Genomic DNA, 14,204 nt, shown 5'->3' on the forward strand with positions numbered 1-14,204 from the left:
AGGGATTAAATCACAGAGAGCATCTAAACCTAGCCTGTCCAATTGTCTTTCCAGATGCTGATGTTTTTGCCTGTGCCAATGGTCCAACTAGTATGCGTCTTGGCTTCCTCGAGTGCCCACTTCATGCCAGACCAAATGGATGATTTCTTGTACTTTGTCCATTCACCATTTCGTCCCCTGTATTTCCCTCTCATAAAGCATGCCCAGTCACTGTTGTCATTTACCATACACCAAGCCATTTTTAGTAGCATCGAGAGATTTATATCTTTGAGTCTCCTTACTCCTAATCCACCTTCTTCTTTCGGCTTGCATGTCTTTTCCCAATTTAGTGTCATAAACTTCTGTTCTGAGGGGTTGCCACTCCAAATAAAATTTCTGATGATCTTTTCACACTCCTTGATTGTAGCAGTTGGCCATTTATAGATTGCCATATTATGAATAGGGATGCTATTCAACACATGCTTTGCCAACACCACTCTACCTTGAAAAGATAACAATTTGCCGGCCCAGCTTGATGCTTTCAATCTAACCTTATCTACCAATGGAGCCAAAGCTTGTTTAGTAATTCTGCCAGTAATGAGTGGTACACCGAGATATTTTTCTGGTAATGCTCCTTCTTGAATCCCAAGTAACTCGACAGTGGCATTTCTTCTTGTGGGAGTCATGGGGCTCAAGAATATCTTGCATTTTTCCTTGCTTATGTACTGCCCAGCTGAATTCTGATATCTCTCAATAAGAAGAAGTAAGTGTTTAAGACATCTTTTGTTCGCATTGCAAAATATAAAAATATCATCCGCAAACATGAGGTGAGAGGGGCTTGTGTACTTCGCATTTATGATCATCTTCTGGATTCTCCTCTGAGTTACAAGCCATTCCATTCCTTTACTGAGGCAGTCCTCAGAAAAAGCGAAGAGAAGAGGTGAAAGTGGGTCTCCCTGCCGGAGCCCCCTACTAGCTGTAAAGAAACCTTTTGGCCCTCCGTTGATCATCACTGAGACATTGTTGTTTGAAATTGCTCCTTTTACCCAAGAGATCCATGTGTGAGAGAATCCAAATCTTGATAAAACTGTCCAAAGAAATTTCCAATCAAGAGTGTCAAAAGCCTGGGAAATATCCAATTTGAGAGCTATGTTCCCTCCATGTCTTTGGACTTTCAACTCATTAATCATTTCTGACGCCAATCCAATTGCTTCATGAGAGTATCTGTTCAAGATGAAACCATATTGTTCCTTTGAAACTATCCGTGTGGCAACTGGAGCCAGTCTTGAAACTAGGATCTTGGTGATAACTTTATAGGAGAAATTGGAGAGGCAAATAGGGTAGGGAATTTATTCAACCGGTTTGTATTCCTTTCTTTTGGTATCAAAACTATAAAGTTTGAGTTGAAGCTTGAGGGTAGTCTACTCTTTATGAAGAAGTATCTCACAGCTCTGACTACATCTCTTCCAATAATGTTCCAGTAGACTTGATAGAAATGGCCATTGAAACCATCGGGTCCTGGTGAACTATCTGGGCATAGGTTAAAAACTGCTTTTCTAATTTCTTCATGGTTCGGCATCTTTGACATATCCTCATTCTCTTGCTCAGTTACAATCTGTGGGATGAGCTGTAGGAGACCTTCATCTAAGTCCAGATTCTCTGCTCTGAATTTCTTTGTGTAGTGACTTACAATGAAGTTGTTGATCTCCTCCTGCTCAGTTAGCATGTTACCTTGATAATCTTGCAGTTCCTTGATCATAGCTCTTGATTTTATTATGTTAACAAGGTTGTGGTAGTATTTTGTACTTCTATCAACCTCTTTATCCCATCGAGTTCTTGATCTTTGTTTCCAATACACTGCCTCTTGCTCAAGCAAAGATTCCACCTGTAACTCCTGTTCTGCAATCTCTAAGGCCAGCATCTCATTTTCATCTTGTTCAAATTGTTGTTGCAGGGCTTCCAAAGTTGCGGTCTCTTTGGCGATATTGGTACTGAGCATGCCAAATACATTCTTATTCCAGTGCTTAAGTTTTCTCTTCAGCCTCTTGAGCTTTTGAGCTAGAATGAAGAGAGAGTGTCCTGCTATAGGTGCCTTCCAGTTCTCCTCAACCACCTCAAGAAATTCAGGGTGTTTAGTCCACATGTTAAAGAAACGAAAAGGTGCATTCTTGGGCTTAGGAATAGAATCAATCCAACCAACCAGAGGAGAGTGATCGGAGCAGAATCTACTAAGCACTTTATATTGCCATCCAGGAAAAAGGGCAATCCAATTAGAGTTCATGAAAATTCTGTCTATTTTACCTCTTATCCTTTTATTGCCTTTCTGCTTGTTCGTCCAGGTAAAGAGGAAACCAGTGCTTGACGCTTCTATTAAGTGATTATGACTGACTGCATCTCTAAAATCTGCCATAGCTGCATTGGTGGGCTGAAGTCCTCCCTTTTTTTCTGTGACACTGAGATATGCATTGAAATCTCCCATTACAAGCCATGGGAGATTGTTTGGATTCATGTTGGATAGTTCATGCCATAAGGGTCTCCGTCGGATGTATAACGAGCTGGCATGAACCATTGTTATGATCAAACCATTGCAAATTTATCGTTAGTCTTGGGCCGGAAAATGAAATGAGGGTTGGAGTGGGCATGGATTCCTTCCAAAGCAACCAAATGTTGGGAGTGCTTTGGTTATACTGGTTTGTAAGGATAGAACTGCTCAACCCCAAGGACTGTATAAAACTAGAAGGAATGAGATTTGGCTGGATTTTAGGTTCTGCAATTCCTAAAATGTTGGGGTCCCAATCTTTAAAGAGTTTAAGGAGTCTGTTTTGTGTTTTGGCATTGGAGATGCCTCTTGAGTTCCAGAAAATGCACCTCATTTATAAAGAAAAGAGGGTTTATTGTGTGTTGAAAAGGTGGTTTACCTTGTGGCCTTCCTCCTCCCAATCTTCTTGGGAGTTGGTGGGGTCTTTGATGGATACAAGCTTAGGACGGGTACCGACTTTCTAACTGAGTGCCCAGTATCCTCTTCATCATGTATGTCTCCCCATTGCTCTTTGTCAGGTGGCTTCAAAGGGGACAATTGAGCCTCCTTTAACTTCATGACTTGCAACACTTCCGCTGTCTCATGCTGTAATTTTCCCTGTGTCTTCAGGGATGTTGAACTTGCGCAAGAAGACGGCGACATTACTCTCATTTCATGTGCCAGAGGCTGTATAGAGTCTAGGGTGTGCGTTGCTGAACCTTGGGCTGTGTGATGTTCTATTGGTTCCTCTCCATCTGAGAAGTTGTGTTCTGAACCATCGTTAAGGGCATCGGAAAATTCCTCATTATCGCCGCTCATGGCTCCAGCAGCTTGTAGAGAATTTTCATCACGTTGCTCTGCTGTGTCTTCCACACTGTCCTCAATCACTATATTCAATTCTTCTTCACCAGACTTGAGTGCCCCTTCCATGTTTATTATTTCATTCAAATCCTTAGTGCTTACCACTTCTGCTGCATTCAGTTGGGTTTGTGGCTCCACATGTTCATCTGAATGCACCTCTAAGGCTTCCACAGCCTCTTCCTCTTCCTCAACATCTGAGAAAGCCTCAACTGTTGCATATGTGGCTTCCAAGTCAGCAAGTATGCTGAACTTGTTACTTCCAGTGTTCACTACTGGAGTAGCATTGGGAACCCATGTCTCTTTGCCCTTATTTTGATCAGCCCCAGCTTTCCTTCTTCTCCTCTTGTTTACCACTGCAAGTAATACTACCTGAAAATTTCATGGGGGAGAATTCATTTTTGTCTTCAAGGTCTTCCAGTTTTAGCCTCTAGTGTGGCGTACCCTGAACTACACATTCCCCCACACTGGAGACACCATGAGGCGCAAAAGAAGGAAGGAAAAAGAAAAACGAAAAATATTACTAGAAAACTGCAAAGCGGTGGAGACTGACGTTAAGAAGAAAAGAAGTTGGAAAAACGAAGAAAAGAAAGAAAAAGATAATTGAAAGCAAGAAAAATATGATGATAAATATTGAAGAAGAAGTGGCAAGATTGTGAGATGGAAAATGAAGATAAAAATGAGGGGGGGAATTGGAGAAGAAGAAGTATTGAAGTTGTGACAGGACACCCAAATATTTATTAGCCTCCTTAATCCCAAGAGACTTCCTAACGTCAGTCAATTAACTTTTGGCTTGACAAAATATTATGCAGAATCATATAAAAGATTAAGTAAGTCATGAGATGCAATGGAAATTCAGTAACTCAGCAAGTAATACGCCACGCCATTGTGCTGTGATTAGGAATTTAGGAGTGTCATTGCAACCAACAGCTCGATCATTGTGACAAATTTTCAGCCAAAAATAATTTTTGTTATTTGAGAAAGTACCACATAATGAAAAATGAACCACACCAAACACAAATTTATTCCTTAATCGTTAAATGCCAACAGAACTGAAAGATACATAATGCCGCCAAAACAGATGCGCATGGCCATTACCACACTTGGACACAACCGATGCATAAAATCATACACACATGACACACGACTGATACCTACAACCACATGCAATGACAAGATTGCGTTTTCAACTTCTATATTTAAGATCACGATCGTTTTTATATGACAAAATTGCATACAAAACCTGCAGCCCTGTGCCCCTGTCAATATAAAAAGTATATATAATAGCACCAATTGTACCAAAAACTGAAAGAACTCTCCAAGGATGCTCCACGTACTTACCTAAGGCCTCAATTGGACCTTTCCTCAGATTACGTGTAAGCTTCTCGCACTTGGTTGGTTTCAAATCACAAACTGCATTAATCTTTGCAATCACATCCCATATATAACCTTTAAACTCGAATATAACAACCCCTTCACACAGCTTATTCAATCTTTTAGCTACCTCTTCTTCAGTTCCAAGCCAACCTGGTATGATCTTCTTATTTCTAAGCAATGTGACATCATTGGTGGATTTCACTAGTGCACTGAAAAGGTATGCATAAGCTGTAACATCTGAACCGGAGCTAGGATTAAGATGTTCAAACGCGATAAGACTTCGCAAAATGGGATAAGCATGACCAGCTAGAGGTGGAATATCCAGTATCTGATCGGCAAATTTTATGTCCATGAAGTTATCCGCATTCTTTTTGTAAAACCCTCTAGCATCTTTCCTTAATTGAATTCCTGCGTCTAGGAGCTCACTAGCACTCGGCGTCCATGTATTTGAGAGTAATATTTGTCTTACATTAGAGTGTACAAATGCTCTGCCCGAGACCTCATGCTTTTTCCGAGAAAAGTAACGTTGGATAGGTACAGTTCTCTTTCTTGACTTTTCCATGACCAGACATTTGTGAAACAAATGAAGCAAATGATGAATGTGATCTGAATCGGAAACTTCAGTACTCACATTTATGAAAGATTTAAAGAACGCAGTGGCTAGAGCTCTCAGAGAAACCGGCTGGTTTTCACCTTTTGGTACAGTGTGATTGAACAAGGTTTCAAGAATTAAAAATGGTATTTGGTTCTCTAAGAGAAGCAAGTCCAAAGTTATTTGAGGCAACAACAATACAAAATTATTCTGTATCTCGTTACTTATAGCCGCAGACGTAGAAGGCTGCATTGCTGGTGTCTTGTCACGCCAATTTTTCGGAGGTTTCTTCTCTTTTTCTGCCGGACGAATTTCCCATAATTTGAGAAGGAGCTCGATTATGAAGCAACCATCAAGACCCATTTCATGCGAGAAATCATAGTTTGCATCAATATTGACATAGCATTTCCTGGCTTCATTTTCCAAAGACTTGACGACCTCAGTTACGTCAGCATGGACTTTATTAGTTCTTTGAAGAAGGTGAGTTTGATAGTTTTGTTTGTGCACTTGCATGGTTTTTTCTAGACCAAGTTTGTCGCGGTGGTAAGGACCAATTGAGATTATTTGTGGATCGTAAGCATTACAATCTTCTTTGCGGATGTAAGGAGGAACTCGTACAATGGTTGGGTGATTGTCACTCGAGGAAGAGGAGGTCGTCATTCTCATCTATTGCTACGTTTATTGTCCAGCATTGTCGTATTTATAACACCATAATTAGCATGTACATACGTGCTCTTTACGTGCTCTTAGAAAAAGATGTGATGGATTCACAGTTACAACTTGAATCCATTCACGTGTGCCATTCCACGTTCGTAGGACTACATCTATGTCTGTTTAATAATAAACGCTTAGTACTGTCAAAGACATATTGCGAATCATAGGAAACAGAAATAGATATGCATTAATTCGAGCAAGACTCTATATAGAGTAATAGAGGTGTTCCCAAAGTTTTCTTCCCTAGTTTTATCAGTTGTCACTTTTATCTCTTTATTCCTCGAGTTACTTATTGAGGAAAGAATCTGTATGCTAACGTTGCTATTTTGTTTATGTTTTTTCTCCGTTTCCTTAATCCAATTCCCAGCAAGTACGAGCCTACGAGGTGGGGAATAGCTTAACTTTCTCTTTTCCATCTTTATTCTCTGAGGAAATGAGTAAAATAACAACTAATTCTTTGAGGAGTAGAATAATGACAAGTTCGAATCACGGCTTTCAATTTGTGATTCTATTCGTTCTCTCTTTTTAGTGATTTTATTAAAATAATTCTTTTTGACCATTTCAAAATATCACTGAACTGAGCGTAACATCAGATTGCAGCAATGCCACACCATGCTAACTACTCGTTTTTTAATTAGTGTTCTTGTATAATCAAATATCACAACCTTCAATATTACAACCTCCAATCTTCCTCTCTACAGTCCTCTCTCTCGAGTCTTTTTTTAACTTTTTCAGTATTCTCTCTCTCTTTATATATCCTCTAACCGCTCCATCTTCCTTAGATATATATTATAGCTATACCTTCTTGGCTCTATTTTTTTAGCCTTCACATAGTCTCCAATATTTGCTAAACACTTGAGTTAATTCTAAAAAAAATATGAGACTTTTAAGGAAAAATCTGACAAATAAGGAATTGACACTAAGGAAAATCAAACAGATAAGGGATTGACAGCTTCTTTGTTGGACATTTATTATCTTTTTCTTAGATCAGTTTAGCTTCTAGGTTTATGACTCATTGTTTGGTCTTGGTGTGGAACAGAATGACCAAGACATTGATAGAGCAACCAAATTTAGTACATGTCCATGAACGCTACAATATGGGTTGTATAAGAAATTTGTATTTTGTGTTAGATTTACCTTATAGTTTTTATAGGCTCATCTTGGGCCCAAGCTAGATGTATAGATGGGTTGCTATTGAGTTGACTCCAAATCCAACCCATCACACAGAATTTTTAACCATCCACCTAAGTTTCATCTCAGCTTTGGATGTAATTTGAGTTAAAAGCCTAAAAGCCAAAATAAAGCTCGATTTCATCCAACATAGTATGAAGCACATAAATATAACACTTAAACACAGGTTGGTAACTTGATATAGATCAAGAGAAATCAATAACAAAATCCGTCAGCCCAAAACAACTAAATGATAAAACCTATGTACGTAAATTATGCAAGCTTTGAGGGGCTTCAACCACTTGGTGGATGGTTACGTTATACTTAATACTTAATAGATATATATTATAGCTATACCCTCTTGGCTCTATTTTTTAGAGTCTTTACAGAGACTCTAATATTTTCACAACACTTAAACTAATTACAAATTTTAGAAAAAACCTTGCGTTGTCTCAAACTAGAAAGGAAAGCTTCTCCCTATTACCAAGTTCTCTTTAACCTCACCAAGAGAAGTCAATATACTTCTATCCTTATTCTCCCTATTACCAAGTTCTCTTAAACCTCACCAAGAGGAGTCAATATACTTCCATCATTATTCAATACCGAAAAAGTAAAAAAAATAAATAAACAAAATTTAGCAAGTTTGGTTAAGATATTAGATTAGATCGTATATAGCTCGAGCTTCTTCATGTGTTTGTGTCTTCGGAGAACTTGATATATGGCGAAGCTTTCCTTTATCAAATTATCTATGGGACTATGATTATTGTTTGTAATTGCAAATTTTGGATGGTTACCTTCTTCTCCAACGTTGCAACATTTCAAATCAAACTACACTTATGGGAGCAGTAGAGTAACTTCCGCTTCTTACGTGCTTTAAAGTTACAAGTTATTAAAAGAAGTAGTGGAACCTGAAATTGTAAATGCGTTGCTAACTCTTAACATGTTTTGATGATTCTAGTTAATAGTTTATATATCAATCTTAATTTTTATCCAATGTCATTTTTTGCCAGCAACTTTCAATCAACTTGCTTAGAGAGTTGACGCTTAATCACAATTTGGATCGTTACATATTCTTGAACTCTTTTATTAAATGGATAGTTGGATGCATTATAGACCAGTTAGGTAATTATGTAGAATCTGTAAAGTATTTAGCAGTAAATAATCATTAGAGAAAAAAACATTGTGGTAGTAAACACTCTCAAAACATATATATAGGTTTATGTTTTAGGAAATTGGTCTACAAGGGACACGCAAACCACAAATAAGATGTAGGACCAAAAGAAATATAGGCTATGGATAAGTGTATAGGTAAGATTTGTTAAACGCTAACAGGTGACTCATTCTCAATTTCTATTTTCATATGCACTACTATATCTAGAGTGTAGACTCCATATAGTTCAGTTTAATAGGAAATGGAATGAGGCAAAAAGAAAAAGGAAATCAGTTGACTTGAGGCGAGTTTTAAGTATGGGGTAAGATGTATGTTGTATACTTATATTAAACTTTTAAACATGATGTAGGTGAATGAAAAATCCAGCAAAATCAAGATAACACAAAGAAGAAGTTATTACTACTTATTTCGTTCACAAGGGATTCATTAAGAAAGATGTCACGGTTACTAAGACTGGCAACAGAGTAAATCTCAATGCAAAGTTGCTTGAGAAGGAGGGACACGAAGCAATTTTTATCTACATGCACTGTGTTACTATTGCGCATTCAAAACCCAAAATGAAATTGGGATTTCCCTTGCTTAAGAGTTGACTCCACTATTTTACCGTACCAATATTTGATTTGCATTCTAACCTAAACTCATGATCCATGTACTCTGTCTCAATTGGTCTAGATTTTACCAAGAGCATTCAAAATTCACCATTGCTATTTGATGGATTTATTATCTACTTTGAGGAAAATATTCAACTATGTATATTGTAAGAATTATCCCTTTTAACCATTAAATAAAAAATATCTAATGCAGTCAATTCTTAGTTATATTCATAGCAATCAATTACAATTTTTTTTAAAAACAAATGCAGTTAGAATTCTCTGATGATCCCACACAGTGAATCATGTATATATAGCAAACCTCACAGAATAATTAACGTAAAATCGGAAGGTGAATGCAAATGCATCGAACTAATCTCAAAGAATAATTAGCGGGAAATCAGAAACTGGATGCAAATGCATCGAACTAACTACAATGAATAATTAACGGGAAATTGGAAATTGAAAACTGGATGCAAATGAATTGAACTAACCTCAAAGAATAATTAACGGGAAATCGAAAACTGGAGGCAACTGCATTAAACTAACCACAAATAATAATTAATAAAAAATTAGAAACTGGATGCAAATGAATCAAACTAACATCAAAGAATAATTAACGGAAAATCAGAAACTCGATACAACATCATTGAACTAACCTCAAAGAATAATAAACGGGAAATCGAAAACTGGATGCAATTGCATGCAAATGCATTGAACTAGCCTCAATTCCTTTAAAGAATAATTAACATGAAATCGAAAACAGTTTGAAAGTGCATTATTGAACTATTCCGAAATAATAATTTACAGGAAATCAGAAGTTGTATACAATTGCATTAAATTAACTTCAAATTATAATTAACGGGAAATCAGAAACTCGATGCAACATCAAACTAACCTAAAAAATAATTAGCAAAAAATCGAAAACTTGAATAAACGGCAATGAACTAACCTCAAAGAATAATTAACGGGAAATCGAAAACTAGACGGATGAACTGCATCAAACTAACCTCAAAGAATAATTAACTAAAAACCGAAAATAGTATGCAAATGTAATGAACCAACCTCAAAGAATAATTAACGGGAAATCAGAAACTGCATAGAACTAACGTCAAAGAATAATTAACAGAAAATCAGAATTTTGACACAAATGCATTGAACCAACCTCAAAGAATAATTAACGGAAAATTAGAAACTAGATGCTAATGCATTTAACTAACCTAAAAAAATATTTAATGAAAAATTGGAAACTAAATGCAAATGCTTTGAACTAACCTAAAAAAATAATTAATATAAAATAAAAAATTGGACGCAACTGCATGGAAGTAACCTCAAAGGATAATTAACAAGAAATCGGAAACTAGATCCAAATGCATCGAACTAACTTCAAAAAATGATTAACGGGAAATCGTAAACTTAACCTCGAAGAATAATTAACAAGAAATAAAAAAAACTAAATACAAATGCATTAAACTAACCTCAAAGAATTATTAATTGGAAAATTATAAACTGGAGGCAAATACATTGAACTAACCTTAAAAAGGGGAGGGATCGAAAATCGGATACAACTGCATTGAAGTAACTCTATAGAATAATTAATGAAAATCAGAAATTGGATGCAAATACGTTGAACTAACCTCAAAGAATCGGAAACTTTATGCAAATGCATCGAGTTAACCTCAATTAATAATTAACTGAAAATTAGCAACTGGAGGCAAATGCATGTAACTAATCTCAAATAATAATTAACAGGAAATCGGAAACGGAATGCAAATGCAAATGCATTGAACTAACCTCAAAGAATAATGAATGGAAAATTATAAACTTGATACAAATGCATTAAACTAACCTCAAAGAATAATTAACGGGAAGTTTGAAACTGGATGCAAATGCATGCATTGATCTAATCTTAAAGAATAATTAATGGGAAATCGAAAACTAAATGCAACTACATTGAACTGACCTCAAAGAAGAACTAACGGGAAATCGAAAATTGGATGCAAATGCATCGAATTAATGTAAAAGAATAATTAAAAGGAAATCGGCACCGGGATGCAAAAACATTGAACTAGCCTCAGAGAATAATTATCAGGAAATCAGAAATTAGATGCAACTACATTGAACTAAGCTCAAAAAAATAATTAACGGAAAATAAGACACTAGATGCAAATGCATGAAACTAACCTCAGCTCAAAGAATAATTAACGAGAAATTGGAAACTGGATGCAACAGCATTAAGCTATCCTCAAAGACTAATTAACGGGAAATAAAAAACTGAATGCAAATGCATTGAACTAAACTCAAAGACTAATTAACGGAAAATCGGAAACTGGATGCAAATGCATTGAAGTAACCTTAAAAAATAGTTAACAGAAAAATCGGTAACTGGACGCAACTGTATAAAAATAACCTCAACAAATAGTTAACAGGAAATTGGAAACTGAATGCAACTGCATCGAACTAACCTTAAAAAATAATTAACGAGAAATCGTAAGCCTCAAAGAATAAGTAACGAGAAATGGGAAACTGGATGCAACTGTATTGAACTAGCCTAAAAAAATAATTAACGGGAGAAATCAGAAACCGGGTGCAACTGCATTGAAGTAATTAACCTCATAAAATAATTAATGAAAAATCAGAAACTGGATGCAAATGTATTGGACTAACCTCAAAGAATAATTAACAGGAAATCAGAAACTATAACTAATCTCAAAGAATAATTAACCGGGAAATCAGAAACTAGATGCAAATGCATCGAACTAACTTAAAAGAATAATTAACGGAAAATCGGAAACTGGATGTAAATGCATTGAATAACTATCCTTAAAGAATAATTAACTAACGGGAAATCAAAAACTTGATAATCTTTGATGACCCCATATAATGTATTATATATAATTACTTTTATGTCATGTTTGCAAGGACATTACATAATGATCAATAAAAGTTGGTATTATATACCACTTTGGATAATTAATATGAAATCATAAACTAATTGTACGCAAATACATTGAACTAACCTCAAAGAATAATTCACAGAAATCCAAAAACTGTATACAATTGCATTGAAATAACCTAAAGAATATTTAATGGTAAATCGGAAACTGGATGCAAATGTATTGAACTAACCTCAAAGAATAATTAACGGGAAATCGAAAACTAGATGCAACTGCATTGAACTAAACTCAATGGTAAATTTGAAACTATATGCAAATGCGTCGAACTAACCTCAAAACATAATTGTATTATATGTAGTAAGAATATCTCGACAAATATAGTTTTGCAATTAAAGTGGTGTTTATCATCTATCTTTTCGTATAATGGGAATGTCTTTCTATTCAAGTAGCTTCAATATCTTTTTGGCTTTATGTAGGCATTCTCAAACTGTGGGGTTTTTATTCACTTTGCAAGAAATTTAGATGAGTGATCAATATAATATTTATATTTCATTGTTTTGCACAATGTTAATGTTTTTTAGAATAATTTAATATAATGACACCCGTTCGTAGGACAGGTTCGAAAACTAGTTATATATATAATAGTAGTCCCTTTTCGAGCTCATTGGGGCTGTCCACGTAAGTAGGGGGGTTAAGAAAAAATAGGAGAAAAAAAATAGTAAGTAAGAGTCCCAATTAATTATGTTTCCTTTATATACTAAATCTCTTTTCAAGAGTCCTAATTAATTATGTTTCATGTTTCCTAATCTATACATATCCAAACAAAAAATAATAAGGATCACAGGAGAGACTCTCTTTTTCAAGAGTCCTAATTAATTATGTTTCATGTTTCTAATCTATATACATCCAAACAAAGAATAATAAATATTATAGGAGAGACTCTATTCAAATCAGGAGAAAAAAAGCTAGAGAAACAAGCTGCGAGAAAAAAAAACTAAATAGGAACTAAAAGTCCTAATTCTTGAACTTCTAAGTATCCCATATTCTCGAGTTCTTCAATTTACAACTATTGTGCTGATTTCAAAAGTCTTCTTTCCACAAGTCTTTTTTCTCTACCTACCCAGCAGTATGTATAACTGAGCACCATAATTAGCATGTACATACATGCTCAGTGCTCTTAGAAAAAGATGTGATGGATTCACAGTTACAACTTGAATCCATTCATGTGTGCTATTCCACGTTCGTAGGACCACATCTATGTCTGTTTGGCGCCAATTAACCAAAGAAAATAATACACGCTTAGTACTGTCAGAACTAAAAAGATATTGCGAATCATAGGAAACATGAATATATATGCTTTAATTCGAGCAATACTCTATAGTAGGGCAGGAAATGGAGCGGGTTCGGGTCGGATTCTCACTCAAAATTCTTTACCAAATCCGAATGGATTTGGATTCGGATTGGATTTCGGATATCCATATCCACTAAAAACACACACAAAAATACACTATTTTAATGATTTTCATATATAAATGTAAGATATAAATTATTTTTAGGCATCAAAATGTGAATCTTGTTAAAATAGTTTGAATTTTCGGATATTCAGGTCAGATAATTTAGATTCGGATATGGTCTATTCAGATAAAAATGAATTTGGATATGGGTCGGATTCGGGTTGATCCCGTACCATTCCCAGCCCTACTCTATAGAGTAATAGAGGTGTTCCCAAAGATTTCTTCCCTAGTTTTATCAGTTGTCACTTTTATCTCTTTATCCCTCGAGTTACTTATTGAGGAAAGAATCTGTATGCTAACGTTGCTATTTTGTTTATGTTTTTTCTCCGTTTCCTTAATCTAATTCCCAGCAAGTGCGAGCCTACGAGGTGGGGAATAGCTTAACTTTCTCTTTTCCATCTTTATTCTCTGAGGAAATGAGTAAAATAACAACTAATTCTTTGAGGAGTACACTACTAAAAAAAGGGCTTTTTATGACAGCTTTTAGTTGTCATGAAATACATATCATAGCACTTTCTGATTGAAAAACTAGCCGTCATTACTGGGGGTGTCATAAAAAGTCAACCAAAACCGTCATTAAAGTTATGACAGTTCATAGAAAGACGTCTTAAAACTTCCTCCCATTATGACATATATTAGTCTTTAAAGTGTCATTGTAGGTAAATTTTACTATGACACCTCATATGTAACCGTCATAAATTATAGTTGCAACCGTCAAGAAATGACCATTGACTACTGTGGAACAGTCATTTTATAGAACAAAAAATGTTAACAAATAGTTTACCCTATGATAGTTCTTCTAAAACCATCATCTTTTTTTTTTT

Source organism: Coptis chinensis, chromosome 3, assembly GCF_015680905.1.
Source record: "Coptis chinensis isolate HL-2020 chromosome 3, ASM1568090v1, whole genome shotgun sequence".
Classification (NCBI taxonomy): Eukaryota; Viridiplantae; Streptophyta; class Magnoliopsida; order Ranunculales; family Ranunculaceae; genus Coptis; species Coptis chinensis.